Source organism: Diospyros lotus, chromosome 12, assembly GCF_014633365.1.
Source record: "Diospyros lotus cultivar Yz01 chromosome 12, ASM1463336v1, whole genome shotgun sequence".
Classification (NCBI taxonomy): Eukaryota; Viridiplantae; Streptophyta; class Magnoliopsida; order Ericales; family Ebenaceae; genus Diospyros; species Diospyros lotus.
The window spans coordinates 16,877,651-16,895,225 of NC_068349.1; positions in this window are offsets into that span (position 1 = coordinate 16,877,651).

The following is a 17,575-nucleotide window of genomic DNA, read 5'->3' on the forward strand; positions in this document are numbered from 1 at the left end:
ACACAAATTTAATTTGCATTTAATTTCTCCAAGTCCAACATATGGCACATATTGGGAGTAGATTAATGGGAAAAATGAGAATTAAATAAATGAAAATAATCAATTAAGTTGAAAAATAAAATTATGACATTTAAAATTATAAAATATAAAGATAATTTAAATAATCAATTAATTATATAAATAATAATAATTAAATTTTCAAAATTGATTATCCATATATAAGTTTACATATTTCTTCTAACAATTAATTACCACATTTAAAATACGTCAAATTTTTAAGGAAGCAATAAAAAAAAAAAAGAAGTTAAAAAATAAAATTATAACATTTAAGTTATATATAAAATTATAAGAAAATAAATTTAAATTAATTAAACTATATATAAAATAAAGATAATTTAAATAATCAATTAATTATATAAATGATAATAATCAAATTTTCAAAATTAATTATCCATACATAACTTTACATATTTCTCCTTATAATCAATTACCATATTTAAGACATATCAAGTTTTTAAGAAAGCAACAAAAAAAATAAAGTTAAAAATAAAATTATATATAACATTTAAGTTATATATAAAATTATAACATTTAAAATTATAAGAAAATAAATTTGAATTAATTAAACTATATAAAATAAAGATAATTTAAATAATTAATTAATTATATAAATGATAATAATCAAATTTTCAAAATTACCACATTTAAGACATGTCACATTTTTACATTGATTATATATAAAATTATAACATTTAAAATTATAAAAAAATAAATTTAAAATAATTAAACTATATATAAAATAAAGATAATTTAAATAATTAATTAATTATATAAATAGTAATAATCAAAATTTTGAAATTGATTATCCATACGTAACTTTATATATTCCTCTTAACAATCAATTATCATATTTAAGACATGTCACATTTTTAAGAAAGTAACAAAAAAATAAAGTTCAAAAATAAAATTATAACAGTTAAGTTATATATAAAATTATAACATTTAAAATTATAAAAAAATAAATTTAAATTAATTAAACTATATATAAAATAAAAAATTTACTTGACAGTCGATATTCGACGGTATTACCTGATATCTCAAAATTTCTCCCTATTTAAAAAAGTTTCATTTTTCTGTAATTTATTTCAATTAAAATTTTATGTTAATATTTAAAAATTAATAATATGGATTAGATCTTGACTCTTCATATACCAGCATACTTACACACTCTCCAAACACTATTCAGCCATGAAAAAAACTATTTACATGTTCCAAAAACTACATGTTTTTCACAAATCTAGACTTAATTAATGACTTATAAAAATTCTATTTCGGGTAAGTAAAAAAAATTAAAAAAATATAATAAAATAAAATATCAAAATAGTAACTGGAAATGGGGGGGAAAAATTTGACGGCTGTTTTGTTATAATATATATAGAGATTTTTTAATATATTTTTAAATTATTATATGTTTTGACAATTTTTAAAATTTAAATGACATTATTCATTTCATTAATTTTTAAAATTTAAATTTCTCTCTCTATATATATTTTATTTAACTCTTTTCAACTCTTTTTAAATTTATTTTTGGACATGAATTTGAAAAATAAAATATTATTTTTAATTTTAATCTTAATTTTTTTGACAATTCATATTAATCATAAAATACTATTTTAATCATAAATTTGATAATAGGGATATTTTGATAAAAAAATCCCTTATTTTGGTGCTTATCATATGTATTAACAAACACATGGAAAGAAAAAATACAATTATCAGTAGATTCTAAAAAATTTAACAAACAGTCTGATAGAAATCTTAGAATGCTTCCCGGGTTTATCTTGATAATTCCATATTTTGATCCGGAAAGCATCTCAATCTTATCTTGATATTACCTTATCTTGCTCATTTTAACAAACGCCCCCTTAATAAGTTATTAAATTATTGGATGAAGGAATTTATTTTTAAGATAGTAATGTAGACATTTATTGGGGTTAATGAGATAGCTTATAAGATATTAAAAAAGTTTTAAGATATTAATTTATTAACAAAATGTACTCAATATTCTTGAGATTTAAAATAAACATAACAGTATCTTTAATATTTTAGAAAATACAATGAGTGCTCTAAAGTTTATTGGGTCTATATTATTTTGAGATAGGTTATAAGATATTAAAAAATAGTTGTAAGCTATCAATATATTAAGAGAAAAACTTGACGTTCTTGAGATAAATGCAGACAATATCCCTAACGTTTAAGGAAATATAATAAATACTTTAAAGTTTATTGGGCCAATGTTATTTTGAGATAACTTATAAGATATTAAAAAAAAGTTATAAGATATCAATTTATTAAGAGAAAAATGTGTTTGATATTCTTAAGGTTTAAAATAAGTGCAAATAGTATCCTAACGTTTAAGAAAATATAATGAGTACCCTAATGTTTAATATCACCCTACAATTTTTCCTTGCTAGTTCATTGCCTTACTTTTTAAAACATTTTTATTTCTCCCTCCCTCTTTTTGATCTCACTTTCTCTTTCTCCTAACAAAAAATGAATGGTCATCGCCGAGAATCATTATTGAGAAATCTCTTATCTTTTCTTGATCTCTCTACAATTCTCACTCATTGCCACCCTAAACCATTGCCACGACTCTTTTAGATCTCTTGTGTCTTCTTTATGTAACCATTATCTTTGTCTCACCTTCTTTCACCTCTTGATTTGTAGAGTTGGGGGGTGCGATTGAGGGATTTTCCCGTAAGTAAGTTTTATAGTCTCTTATTAAATTCTATGCAAATCAAACTCCCATTTGTGAGGAACCATTTTTGTAATGCCCCATTTTTTTTTAGCGTTAAATAACTTAGAAATTTTGAGAATAGATTTTATTTTTATTTTTTTCAATATAAACCATTCCCGACAATCCCGTTTTACCTTCCCAGCAAACTAAACAAGAATCAATAAGCTAAGGCAGGTAATCATCATAAACGCAGAAGGTTAAAATCGAAACCTAATACGGTACATAACTGAATTCATTTAATTATAACATAAGAATATGTACCATCATATCATTGAATACTTAAATATATGGAGACTTATCATCAAGAGATAACAACTGAGCATCTCAGATACAAACTAATGATGCCTAAAAAATACATCAAACCGTAACGATTATACATGATCATCAATATAATACAATCTTCTAAGAACATGTCTTGAATCCTCACGAATGAGTATATACTCGAACAACTTGCCGAACTCATCGGCCACGTCATCAATCATCCTCTTGTCATAACTGTAAATCTTAACTGAAATGTTTGAATGTTCTAAGGGCATAATTCATTAGAAGATGAAACTTCTAGTGAGGGTCCAAACATATGTATGAATGCATGATGCAATAACGTGAATAAACATTCGCCCTAGTGTAACTTTCCTAGCCCACAAGCCCGACACGAAACCCTAGGCAGAATCCCAAACCTTTACAAGATAAGCCTAACATTGTTCCATCAATTGCCCTTGGGGTATTACGGCTACACTCTTAGGGTGACATCTCATTCCTATGCACAAATATTAATATGACAATAATATCGTGTTATGCAAATATCACGACTTTCCATGTAATATGACAAAATGAACATATCTTTCATAAATATCATACATATATAAACAATCATATCTTTTATAAATATCATGCATGTATAAGCAATCATATCTTTCATAAATATCATGCATAATAACAATCATATCATATAGGATATGACAACTCACCTTTAGAGATATTCTCGAATTTCTCAAAAAGCGTGCCTCGCCTCAATATGCGTGCCCGACCTTGATTTTCGTGTCAACTCTCGAAAGTTGCATCAATCACTTTTCCTTGAGCACATAAATCAGAAAAAACATATTTAATCACTAAATATCTCAAAATCCCAATTTTTAGATATTTTCATTCATTTTCTACTTTTTGGCATTTTGGGTTTTTTTTATAAATTTTTTTCTTGTTTTCGAAAATGCATTTTTGAAAATAACAAATTAAACACGTTTTCACTATTTTAGAAAACTAAAAATGACCTAAAAACAATCAAGAGAACATGCCCTTACTTTTTAGTCCAATCGAACATTTTCACTTTTCTTCAGAAAAACCCTTTCACCATAACCCTTAACATAGATCAAAATCGATCAATTTATGTTCCAAAGCTCGTTGAAACCCTTCAATTTTTAGCTAAACCTAACATAGGGTCATCATTGCTCCATGTTTTAGCCTTCCAAAGTAGTGCCACAATGACTGAAGGTGGTAATGCGACAAAGTAGGTTTCACGTTGTGGAACTTTTGAAAAATTACACTTGGCCCCAATTTTTTTTTACAAATGGTTGACTGGCTTTTATTTATTATATTTGAACCCCTTCTAGTTATAAAAATTATAGTTTAACCCATCATAAATTGAAAAGTTATCTCCCTCAGCCTTGAAGATATTGTTGTTAATAGCCATACCCTTAGAGGAATTTCCTTGGAGAAACAACCATTGAGCAGGATTAGGATATCATGAAAGAAACTAAAGAAATTTACAAATTTCTTTAGATCTAAAAAATCAACAAAATTAAAATGCTTATACTACAAATTTATGGTTACAAACATATATCATGTCCTATAAGGAGAATACTACCATATAAAATTAAATAAGTATGGGTACAAAAATATGAACTAATTGAGAAATCAAATGAATTGGGTACCTAAAGCTAAAATGATTAGTGGAGGTTGAAAATCTCTTAAGTCTTGTGAGCATTCCATACTAAAGCTAAATAAGATGAAATTAAGTGCTACTAATCATATGGACCCAAATAAATATTGAGGACCAATTGGTAAACTTAAATTATTTTGTAGTTGGAATGTCTCGAAACAAGTTCTTCAAATTGTTGGTTTATAGACAGTGGGTGCATGAGGCATTTGATAGGGGACAAGTCGCTATTCAACATGCTGGAACCATATGATGGACATTTCACCTTTGGCGAGAACTCAAAAGGTACTGTAAAAGGTATAGGAAACATAGGTAATTTATCTCTCACACATATTTGGCTCTCAATAATAATAATCAAAGCTCGTTATGGCATAGAAGGCTAGGGTATGCGAACATGCATGTCATATCTAAACCAATCAAAAATGATTTAGTAATAGGCATACTTAAGATTAAAATGGATAAGCAATATTTTTGTGATGCTTGCATAAAGGGAAAATGTCGACGTTCAATTTCGGCCGACCGTGATTCGTTTTTGGGCCGCGGTGAGTCAATCCAAAAATACCGAGAAGAAAGGAGAAACCCCCCCCCCCAAAATTCCAAGCGTGTACACCAGAATCTTTACGTGGTTCGGCCAGAACGATGTCTAGTCCACGACCGCAGTCTGATTATTCTCTCAGAGTGGCGGTATCTGATTATTCCTCCTGTCCCTGCCCCTCATGGTCTCTTCGACTCTCATTTATACTGAGGGGCTTTTACAATTCAGATAATATATAAAAATACAGTGATTGTATAATGGGGGACAAACAGTTCTTATCGCCTTCACAAGACCGGGAGTGGGATCCTCATTACGAGGGGCATGGACTGTTACAGATAAAGTGATCGGACCCTACCTCTGACTTCTCAGCAGCTTTGCCACTCATGCGAGCTGGAGGTTTTAGGCCAGAGACCTGGATAGGCCAGCGATCTGGAGGATATTTCAGGAGCTCGTTAGTCGATTGCTTGAAGCTCGTTGGGGGATTATATATCGGGAGCTCGCCATATGCTCGCTTTACGAGTTTCGGATCTTTGGTGGAGGCTGGACTTTCCTTGACGAGGTCGTTCGGGCCTTCTTGGCCTTGGGTGATTGGGCTGGTCTATCGGATCGAGTCTGGCCCATGCGGGGTGATGTGGGAAATACATACAACAGAAAACATACCAAATCATCATTTCACTTAAAACATATTCTCTACAACAAGATTGAAGTGTTTGTTAGCTTAAGAGAGAGGGTGAATTAAGCCTTTTTCACCCTTAAAAAATAAGGATTTAAATCAACAAGTAAAAATAGAAAAATATAATACACAAAGATATATAGTAGTTCGTTTATGCCTATTCCATTACCTTAGCTCTTTACTAAGGATTTAGTCAAACCAACTTACTGGGTAGCTTTTTAACCAAGGCTCAACTATAGACCTTTACATAAATGGCTTTTGAATAGAATCAACCACAACCAATGCCTTTTACTAGGGTAAGGCTTAACCTTTACATATTCACAAGAAAAATGTGAATAATAAATTCAAGAGAAGAAGTAGATATTGCACAATCATAGATACTTCTCTTGACAACTTAAAGAGATAAAAGAATGGAAGTAATAGACCCCCTGGTCTCATTGAGGGACTCTACCTTGGTTGTTCCAAAGACAAATAAATTTAATTATTTTAGTTTTGAAACAACACATCGGATTGGAAGGCATCTCAATCTTGGGAGTAGAAAATAAATGGAGAGTATTGAAGGGAACCATGGCTAAGGATAACCTAGGAGGATCTCGAGGAAGCTTGATTACTTGGGGAGTAGAAGGAACAAAGTCCTCGACAACTGGAGTTAGATCTTCCACCTTGACAAGAACCATGGAATCCAAGTCTATGAGGCCATTGGCGATCTCACCTCCCTAATCACCTAAGAAAGGCTCCCAAGGACTTGAAAGGTTCTCCAAATCATTGACCAAGTCGAGTTAAGATAGGCCTTTGGGCTCTTGGGTTCTAGGTCATAACAACACTAATTTGAGGCATTAAAACATGCAGCTTCAAAAATGAAAACCAGCTTATTAAAGGATTGACCAGGTCGTCTTGACTCTAAAAAAAATGGGCCAAGTAAAAACCATACTTGATAAACCTGTTGGTGTTACGTCTCTCACCCTGCAATCAGAAATTTAATTAATTATTAATGTGGGTGAGATGTTTATACTCGCTAGTATACGAGTGAAGGTGTAGTGCAAATTTAATTACTGGATGTGTAGCATCCGAAATTTTGGAGATAAATAATAATTACTAATTTCGATGTTTTAGAGTGATTGATGACTTATGGAATACTTCTGAGTTAAATAAATTTAAATGAGGATATTAAATTTATTATATTTTTTAAATAGTGAAGTGATCGGAAGTCTATAGAATTCATAGGACTTAGATTATTAAGTGATTAAGATAAATAAAATATTATAGCAATTAATATGTTTATATATAACATAAAATAATTAAATAATTAAATAAAAAAATGAAAGTAATTTGGAAGGATGTACACATAATTGTATGTGAGGTAATATATAATCTTAAGTTAGTATATTATATTACATAAAATATATAAGCCTTGAGATAGCATTATATATATATATATATAATATGGTGTGTGTGGGACGTGTGGTGCGCTGGTAGCATGCACTGCCTTCATTTCTTTTACCAGCTTGTGTTTTTCTTATTTTGATGCAAAATGGTCAATCAAAATGGCTTAAATGTGGCTGAAATTGGTTCAAAAGTCAAGATGCTAATTAAATGGGATTTGATAGCTTAAATGATGGCCATTGGGGTTGGCGAAAAACTTAGTGGTGAAGGTGCTCTGAGGAGTATAAATAGGGATAAAAATCTGCTAAAGAAAGCTTGGAGAAGAGGGAGGCTGCGAGTAGCAAAGGGAAAGGAAGGAGAGAAGAATTGGGGAGGCGCATGACAGTTGAGAAATAGAAGAAAAGTGAGGAAATTAAAGAATTTTTGAGGTTATTCGGTGTTTAAAATATTTCGGTAAGTGGGTTAAATTACTGAAGGTGTTATACATTTAAATTACGGGTTTTTCACGACTAAATTATGTGGATTACGCGGTTAGATTTAATTAATTTAAGTCATAACTCTATTAATTGTAGCAAAACGTTTTACTTCGTATCGGGAGCGTAGAAAACTCAAGAATCAACCCCTTATAGGCAAGCTCCTAACCCTCTCCTCGCGTTAATTATTTTCCATGAAAGTTTTTGAGGTTTCTTGTATTTTAAACCCTCTCTCACCGTGACTCGGTTCCACGTATTAATAATTATAATCCGCGTAGCAATCACCCTATGACTTATGTTTTATTAAATGAGATTATTGTTAATGGAATGAGTTAAGAAAATGATGATTTGGTGTCATTCTTTCTATCCGTTATGGAGCTTCGTACCGCTCTGCTTCCCTTGGAAATGATGCCGAATCCATTAGGGCTAGGTTTTTAGAAAATGATATGATATTATGGAAATATGTTAAAAGTCTATTATGTAAGTTGAGATGGTTTTCTGCGAATGAGAAGGAAATGAAAATGGTATCATGATGCTATGTGGTTATGTACATGAAAAGTTATGGGAAATGTTGTGTAATGTTAAGTTTAGAGGATATAAAGTTAATAGTGTCAATAAGTGTATCTAAGGGTATGGGTACAAAGTCACTGACTGTCGACTGTGGGTCATGACAGTTGATGGCTAGATGTATGGGCACCAGTCATCAGTTATTACGATAAGCGCTAGACGGCCAGAAGAACTGGTACTCCAGATTCCTGCCTTAGTTTGTGCATATCATGATGTGTGTGCTACAGGGGGCTGGGTTGCATTCACATGGGGACATGCTTTGTGTGTGATGGGATGTGTGAGCATTTGCATGACCCGGTCGGTCCAAGAGCCAACTTGGGTTCTCTAGGTGAGCCGGTGCATTTAGAGGCATTTCGCATGTGTGAATTCTTATGTGTGGGCGTAGTATGGCCTAATGCCTGGTTTATGGAGGCCTTGTCATCACGTTTATGCTATAAAAGCCGATGCATTTCTTATTTGTTGCACTGCATGGTGAGAATGTGTGGTTTTAAATGTTGAGTATGGGTGGTGGATGTGGCCACGATAAGACCGGGGGTTAGAGTCCCACGATAGCGTGATCCACAGAAAGACCAAGGGTTAGAGTTCCACGGCAACAACAAGACCGGGGGTTAGAGTCCCACGGCAACGGCAGGATAACACGATGGTGACAGGGAAATGGATGTGTAAGGAAAATGGAATGGTAGCCTATAGGAGGCTGTTAACAGGTATGTATGTGGGACTTGGGTGCCAATGTGTGTTCAATGTGGGCCCCAACGACTGTTTATGTGAAGTTTATTATATGTTATGCATCTGAAAATAAGGCAGGTATTGGGCATGGCATGACATGATGTTTGCATTGACATGAATTGCATGGGGTGTTATGGGAAGAGTCTCGTCCATACCCTCCAGCCTTTCTTTCATGAGCTTGCTGAGTCTCGCGACTCATGTTTGTTTTACATCATTCCAGGAAAGAGAAACGCCTGTGATAGCAGGTGCGTTTAGCGGGGTTTGAGTCCAGGCCGTTGTGTCATGGTAGCAAGTGCAGATCGTAGGTACGCTCGACAAAGTTGAGACATGATAGCAAGTGCAGAGTTCTCCCGAGATTATGTCCTGGGTGTCGCTGTGCCTATGTTAGATTAATGTTTATATTTTTGAGATTGTCCTATGTTATGTAAGCCCAGGTGGGCCCAAGTGATGATTGGTTATGTAAAAAATGATTATGAGATGCTATATAAAAGAAAAATTATGATTTTATTAAGGGTCATGTGTGAGTTGTAGTTATATTATTGTTCGGTATCATTTTAGTAATTACCCTCTCACGGATTCTCTATGCTAGCGGGGGCTCCGGGAGGCGGGCCGTTATAGGATGAGTTCAAGTCGATTCACTAGGAGATTATTCATGGAAGAAATTAATCATACCATAATATTTTGGTTTTGAACAGAATGATGAAATTGTTGGCAAAATCAGAGTTCAAGAGATGCATTAAAAAGGTTACTGGGAATGAAAAATTCATGGGTTAAGGCAATTTCAGTACTAAAACCAATTAATTCCCAAACAAACAGAGAGATGGCAACATCAATCTAACCTAAATTTGAGGTTATGCCATTAACTATATTCTAAGATAATGATAGTTCTTGGTCTAGCAATCTCCATACATGGCATGAGAGATTCTAAGTTAAGCAATTACCATAAATTGAAATGTAATTAACACACATTTGATGTTCCACCAGTAATTTCAATTTAAGATAATGATAATGCTAGGTCTAGCAATCTCCATACATGACATGAGAAATTCTAAGGTAAGTAATTACCATAAATCAAATTGTAATTAACAGACATAAATTGAAGATACAGATTAATTGTTTGAGCTTAGGTATGAAAGAATTTCCAGTTCTAGCAACTTCCATACTTGGCATAGAGACTCTAAGTTAGGCTTATGCTCCAATCTAAACCCAAATATCCAATATACGCACACTGCTCAACTTAAATCAAATTGTTGTTATAGCGTTGAGGTTCGGCTTTCTTAGGAATTTAATGGCATTGGACAATGTCCTTGCCTTGGCCCAAGTTAGAAATTAGTCAATCATCTTCAACGTAACAGAAGAACAATCATATAGAAAAGAAAACAAACAAAGAATGAAATTGCAGAAGATACAATTGCATAGTTTAAATGAAATTATAGAAATAGTAACTGATGTTATATATAAATTGCACTTAATCATAAACACGAGCTCTATTAAATGAAGAAATAAGAACGTTGATTCAAACTAAAATAATAGAACAAGGTATTGAAATCACAATCTCTAATCAACTGAAATGGAAATATGAACATAAATAAAGATTCGTTGAAATAACAGAGTAATGAAATAACAAAATGAAGAACATAATGTAAACTCTACTCTATTCTACCCTATTGAAAACCCTCAATCTGGAAAAGAAAAATCCTCAAAAAAAAAAAAAAAAATCATTTACCCTTTTTTGAAGAGGACGATGGATATTTATATAATCTTCTTCTGCAAACGGCCCCTCATCAAGGAAGAATTTATGACTGATTGCCACCACGTTCATTTGCGCATTCTCCTGAAATGGTCTTGAGATATCCAGATGTGTTGTTTGAGTTTTGTCTCTGATATCTGAATACATCATGTGATATCCGGATGGCTTGGGTGAATATTTGTGTCTTGTATTCGAATGCTACAGTGATGCATTCGGATATGTTGGGCTTTGGCGATCATCCGAATGTGTGCTTGGACATCCGAATGGTATGTTCCTTATCATTCAAATATGATTCTTTTGAATGCCACACATTCGAATGTAGATCCTTTTCTTTCATAAATCCAAACATGAAGACTTGCAATATGTGTATCCCTACAAGACATAGATTATTAATAATTTTAACGCATTGAATTAGTGAGAAGATGGCAGAATTTAACATTTTTAGCCTCCAATCAGTTGGCATAAGCCTTTTTCTTCTCATAATAGTCTTGAGATAGCCGATATTCTCAAACAACCTTTGCTTGAATTATTGACAAGTCCACCCCCAATCGAAAAGCAAATCAAAGTTCTCTTAGTGTGCTACCTCGAAAAAATTGTTGGATGCCAACTCCTTATTCTATTGGGCCATTTCCTGCGTAAGAGAAAAGTAAGAAGCCTTTAAAGTTGCCATAGCTGAATCGCACTCCTTATCTACCCATTTTAGTTCTTGCACCTCCTCTTCAAGTGAGCTAACTCGAGAAGTGTAATGAATGCTCAGTTCCTCAAGTTACTTGAAAATGCTTTAGTAACACCCCTTTAACTCCTCGTGCTCTCGCTTTAGATTATGGATGAGAGATTGATTTCTTTAGTACTTGGTGTCCCACCTCTGTTGCTTTCTCCTCCACCATTCCATCTACTCTTGGATGAATTGATAGTACATCTAGCTCTAGGCATTAGCCACCATCATTTATTGTCCCTAGAAAGGAAACCCAAGAATAATAGATTAAGAAAATAAGAAGTTAAGAGATAGTACAACAATAAAGGAATCGCTAAAGGCCTCACCTGCACGAGTAACCTCTTACAACCATCTAGTATTTGAGGAAAGTTGCCAAACATCTTGTTGAATCCTGAGAAAGGATGGACGAATAAATTGGTGGGTTCCAATCCTCGAATCAATGACAGAATCAGTGTTAATCACCTCCGGGTAAACCTAAAAATGGTCCCCCCTCAAGCGATGATCATTTGGAAGCTGGATTAATTGGAGAGTGGGAGGATTAATTTTGAGAAGGATGGGAGGATAATGACAACCTTGCTCCTCATTTAGGATCGTTCGGTCCTTATGAAAAGAAGGGCAAAAATAATTGCACTCCACCCAACCTCAATGGTGGTGCTTCTCCAGATTGATGGCTGAAACTACCTCCTCACATGCATGGTTAACCAAAGGGGACACATGGCAGGGACCCTTCCATGATAGCCAGATAAGATGCTAGAAAGACTACAAGTGGCACAATGGAATGGGGAGAAGGAGCCCCAAAAGTAGGCGTAGGGATATATGGAATCTAAACAAAGGGAGAAAGAGCCATCTCGATCGTGGTAGTTTCCATAACAGAGGGAACAACCTTTCCTAGGGAAGAATGAGCCCACTTGTTGGACTTAGCCATTGGAACATCATTACACCAGAGGTAACTCTCTTGTTGGAAATATCGATAAAGTGACCTATATCCAGAAACAAGCTAAAGAAAATAAAACTCTAATTAATAAAAAATGAAGAATGGTAAAAGGAGAATAAGAATAATACCCTCAAGAGAGATTGGCTCCTGCGGGGACATGGATGTAGGCAAATGAGACCGCTCCCCCCCTCTTATTACTCATCTCTCTCCCATCCATCATTAGAAGAGGAAGTTGCCACTTGGAAGATATCGCCAAAGGGATCCTCAGTGAACTTGGTGTCACTCTCCTTGGTCTAACGAGTGACGAGAACCCCTTTTTCCAAACATGTACAGGATCCTTCCAACTAATTAATAGGAAGTTGTCACCCTGTGGCAGCGACATTCTCTTAGGTGAGGACCTCTAGAAGATGTACGAGGCTGGGAGATGCTAATCTCTTTATTGTCACGACATAAGCTACCTATAAAACCTTGGGAGGTGGAAACCAAGCTACCTGCACTTCCCACATGATGTCCTAGCACCATTGATAGGGAGTATCCTAGCCAAATGAGGCTTTACCACAAATCAATTCATCTCAAATCCATCAATCTTAATAGGAAGATTAACAAACGACTTATTAACGCTTGGTACCCTCTAGAAAGTGAAAAATCCAATTCTTTGATCCACCCCCAGAGCTTATAAAAGCAAGTAAGCAGCTCCAGGGATGGCACCACATCACTCTAATGACACAAAATAGAGAACACGACCATTTGGGTCCACTTGTTAGGGTGAAGTTGGCTTAGAACTAAGGAGTTTGCCCTCGAGAAACTAAAGCAAAATTTAGAGAAGAGGAATCAAAAACTCGTGGACAAGGAAGCTGCATGAACATCAAGGCACTCATTGTCGACATGAGCAGTACAAGTTTCCTTTTCCTTTAATAACCTCACTATGTAATCACTAGGAAAGGGGAAGGTTGCTCATACTCTCTCCAAAATTGTTGACTTTATTTTGAATGTGTTTTGATAATGTATATTTTAAAGACAAAACTATGATATTAGACTTAAAGGTTCTGGATATGTTATAATAAGTGTTTTGGACTTCAAGGTTTTGATCTTAAACAATTCTTGAATTCTTGAAAATGGTTTTTGAAATTGTCTTTTAAAATCAATGAAATCTTATGGATCTTAAAATATTGTTAAAGTTTTAAAAGACAAATAAAGTAACTTGAAAATGGAAGAAAAATCAATTAAACATTGAATGCAGTGAAAAACTATCAACTTATTCTTCATAACTGTCAACTGGTATTCTAAACTATCAATTTCTTCTTTAAAACTGTCGACTAGTTCTTTGGAACTATTGATTGGTCCTTAAAACAACTCGACCAATTTAATGCATACATTCTGGATTAATGTTCTAAGACTAAACAGTTGACTGATTTCTATTCTCGGATAAACTGTTGATTGCATTTTGAAATTGTCGATCGTTACTATCGAGAGATTTACTAACAACTAGTTTTCTATAGTTTAAAACTTGTAGGTTTGACATTTAACGACTATATTAAATGAAGATAGGTTAAAAGCTATATATACTCAGATATTTGAAGCTCAAAGTGAAGAAAGATTAGGAGATTTAGAAAATGTGCTAAAGCTTTCAATTTTCAAAAACGCATTACTTCACTAAGTTTACACTATTTACATTAATTTTCTCTCTTTCACAAGGCTTGGTTTATTCTCTGTAAATTCTATTTTCAACCTTTGTTGTTGTTGAAATTTAAGAGAGAGTTCTATTTTTGAGAGTAGTATCTCTCGTTCTCGAAATCTTGTATTTTGTTTTTTCCTTAGTTTTATATAGTCTGAAACTTGTAGGTTTGTCCTTGAATGACTATATTAAATGAAGATAGGTTAAAAGCTATATATACTTAGATATTTTAAGCTCAAAAGTGAAGAAAGATTAGGAGACTTAGAAAATGTGCAAAAGCTTTCAATTTTAAAAAACGTACTGTTTCACTAAGCTTACACTATTTACATTAATTTTCTCTCTTTCACAAGGCTTGGTTTATTCTCTGTAAGTTCTATTTTCAACCGTTGTTGTTGTTGAAATTTAAGAGAGAGTTCTATTTTTGAGAGTAGTATCTCTCGTTCTCGAAATCTTGTAATTTGTTTTTTTTCCTGGTGGGTGTGTTAGAAGGCTATCAAGATAGCTAACGGTTGTATTAGACTGCGGTTTGCAGTTAGGGTTTGATTTAGTAAATTTAGAAATCTCTAGTGGAGAGCTAGAGTAGTGGATGTAGGCTAGGGATAGCCGAACCACTCTAAAATGTTCTTGTCTCTTGTGTTTGTACATTTTCGCAAAGCTTTTCATTACATTACACTTTAATTACTAAATTTTCAACATTCATTATACTCATTATTTTAGAAAAACACTCTTCAAAACATATATTTTTTTAAATTCCAAATCCACCCCTCTCTTGGGTGTGGGGTGCCATACAAGTAAAGATTATCTAAGACAAATCAACCTCGGTAAACCTAGAACGATTCTCGAGAATCATTCCCCTTCCTTGAGGATAATGATTCCCCTTCCTTCGTGACCTGTAGATTTTTTTCTCACTCAAGAGAACCAACTAGGAAGCAAAGTTAATGTATTGTTTGCTTGTGTGCAGGCCTTGTTCTGTAGATTCATTTGTTTGTTCTAACTTTGCTTCCTAGTTGGTAAGTCTCTTGAGGAGAAATGAATCTATAGGCCACGAAGGATTTCTTTGAAGAAAACAACCAAAAACTTAGAAGAGAAAGTAGCTCGAACGAAGGATAACAAATGAAAGAAAGATTGAAACCCCCTTCTTATAAGGAAACCTTAAGAGAAGAAATGCTAGGGGACGCATCGATCTAGACGATATGAAAGAAATGGCGGCAAAAGATCACAACCCTCGGATAAAAAGATATAGATTTGATAAGGTGAGGTTCATGCTAAGGCTAGTAACTAGTGCTAGATAAAGAAGTGCCCTTTTAAATTTTCTCCTAGAGGAAAAGTCCATCAAAACTTTTTTTTTTTTCAAGAAACTTGAAGAAAATAGTGGGAAGCAATTAATGTCCACTAGGCTAAGGTCCATTAACAAAGAACATACCCAATTAAGGGACTGAGAAGGTTAACCCCTTAGATAAGGAGCTTCCAAAAAACCCCCTCTTGAATTTTCCTCGTGAAAAAAGCGTAGAGAGACATCTCTATCACTCGGAGACACACATTTCATGGTATTTCTACACCAGAGCGTAAAACCTTCTCTGTCCCAAATAAAATTGAAAAAAAAAACAAAATACCCCTCCCAAGTTGGCACACCTTCCTATAATTAGGGGGTCATTTTCCCAAATGAGGTAAGAAAAAAAGAAAAGAAAAAGAAAAGAGAGTCATTCTACAAAAAAATACTCTATGATTTTCATTGTTTTCTTACTTCCAACATAGGTCTGACTTAACAATTTGACGGTTTGCACAGGAAATACCATGCGCCCCTATGATGGATTTCTTTCTTTTACATAATCTTAATGGTTGAAGATGACTCCATTACCTGTAAATTTATTGTTGTATTTAGGTAATAACACTTGTGTATTAGCCCATAACCAATCTTGTTCATACATTAGTGCCTTTGATGTATTTGGATGAACCTACCATGATGTGGACATATAAATCTCCCATTGGTGCTAAAAGAAAATTTTGATGCCATAATAAATACAGGAATAACCAAGACATATCTACCCACTAATTTCAAAATAAGATATTTGAAGGTATTCTTCCACCAACCCAATATATCAAATTCAAGAGTCTTAGGTATTAGGTTCTCTTGAAGATAGTCATCAAGCTCAGACTTGGAATTTGTTAAGTTAAACAAAGAAGCAACAAAGGCATCAAATTTGGCCATATGAGAATTTGGATCATCATTTGTAGTGATATTTGAATGAGAGAAAGAATTGATTGAGGATTCAAATTGAAGCCTACCAAGCTCATTCCTCAACTTCTTTTTATATTGATCAATCACATCCACACACATTTGTTTGATCCTATTAATTTCACCTTTAGCTTGATCTCCATATATTTGAGGAAAATTATACTACAATAGTACCAACTTGTATTTAGGATCTAGGATAGTTTCTAAGGCCATGACATTAGTAACTTTAGACCAATACTTAGCAAATTTGGCAATCATCTTTGTTGCCATTTTTTTTGTGACTAGTTTATCATAATAAAGCCAACTTCTTAAAGTTAACCTAATCTCACATATCTTTGGGAGCCAAATATTAGTTGTAGGATACTTTCTTCTAGAAAACAATTTAGTTACACTATGAAACACCTTCAATCTCTCACAAATATCCCTAGTTGATTCCCAATCACTTGGAGGTGGCTCACTGTCATATAAAGGCTCTCATTGAGCTAAGTGTCTAAAGACATCTTTTAACTTAAAGCAAAATAGTAAGTATCAAATAGGAAGAATTCCACCTAGTCTTAACATAAAGAATTAATTAACTTCTTAATAAAACTAACTTTCAATTGATGTATTGACTCTTGAAACTTTTTTGCTCTTTCTGGTGTTGCTATCTAATAAGCCACATTATCCCTAATTTTCTAAGTAATATCAAAAGATTTCCTCTAACCCATCTTTAACAATCAAATTCCAAATATGAGCATAATAACACATATGTAGTCACTTTTCACCCAACTATACTAACTTAGAAGATCATTTTTCAGATAGCATGATAATCAGTAAGTCATTAGTAGATCAATCATCTATTGTCAGTGTTGATAACTTTGTATCAAGATTTTAGTCCATCAACAATCAATAAGAGTGTTACAGAGTATCTAAAAAATGTGTGGACAAGGCACATAGATAAATCTACACAAAATAGAAAAAAAAATGTTAATAATGTTTTAACGAAAATCAAAGTCAAAGATGGTTGCAACAAAATGGAATACACATAGTAAATTAAATATAATTTGAAATAAATGTTCCAAAATATTTATATACTTAATGATGCAAATTACATCACTATTCAACTTTGTAAAATCCAAGAGTCATTCACAAAGTGTGTTGTAATAGCCAGATACCTCTCTTTTGATTGCTTGAAGTCC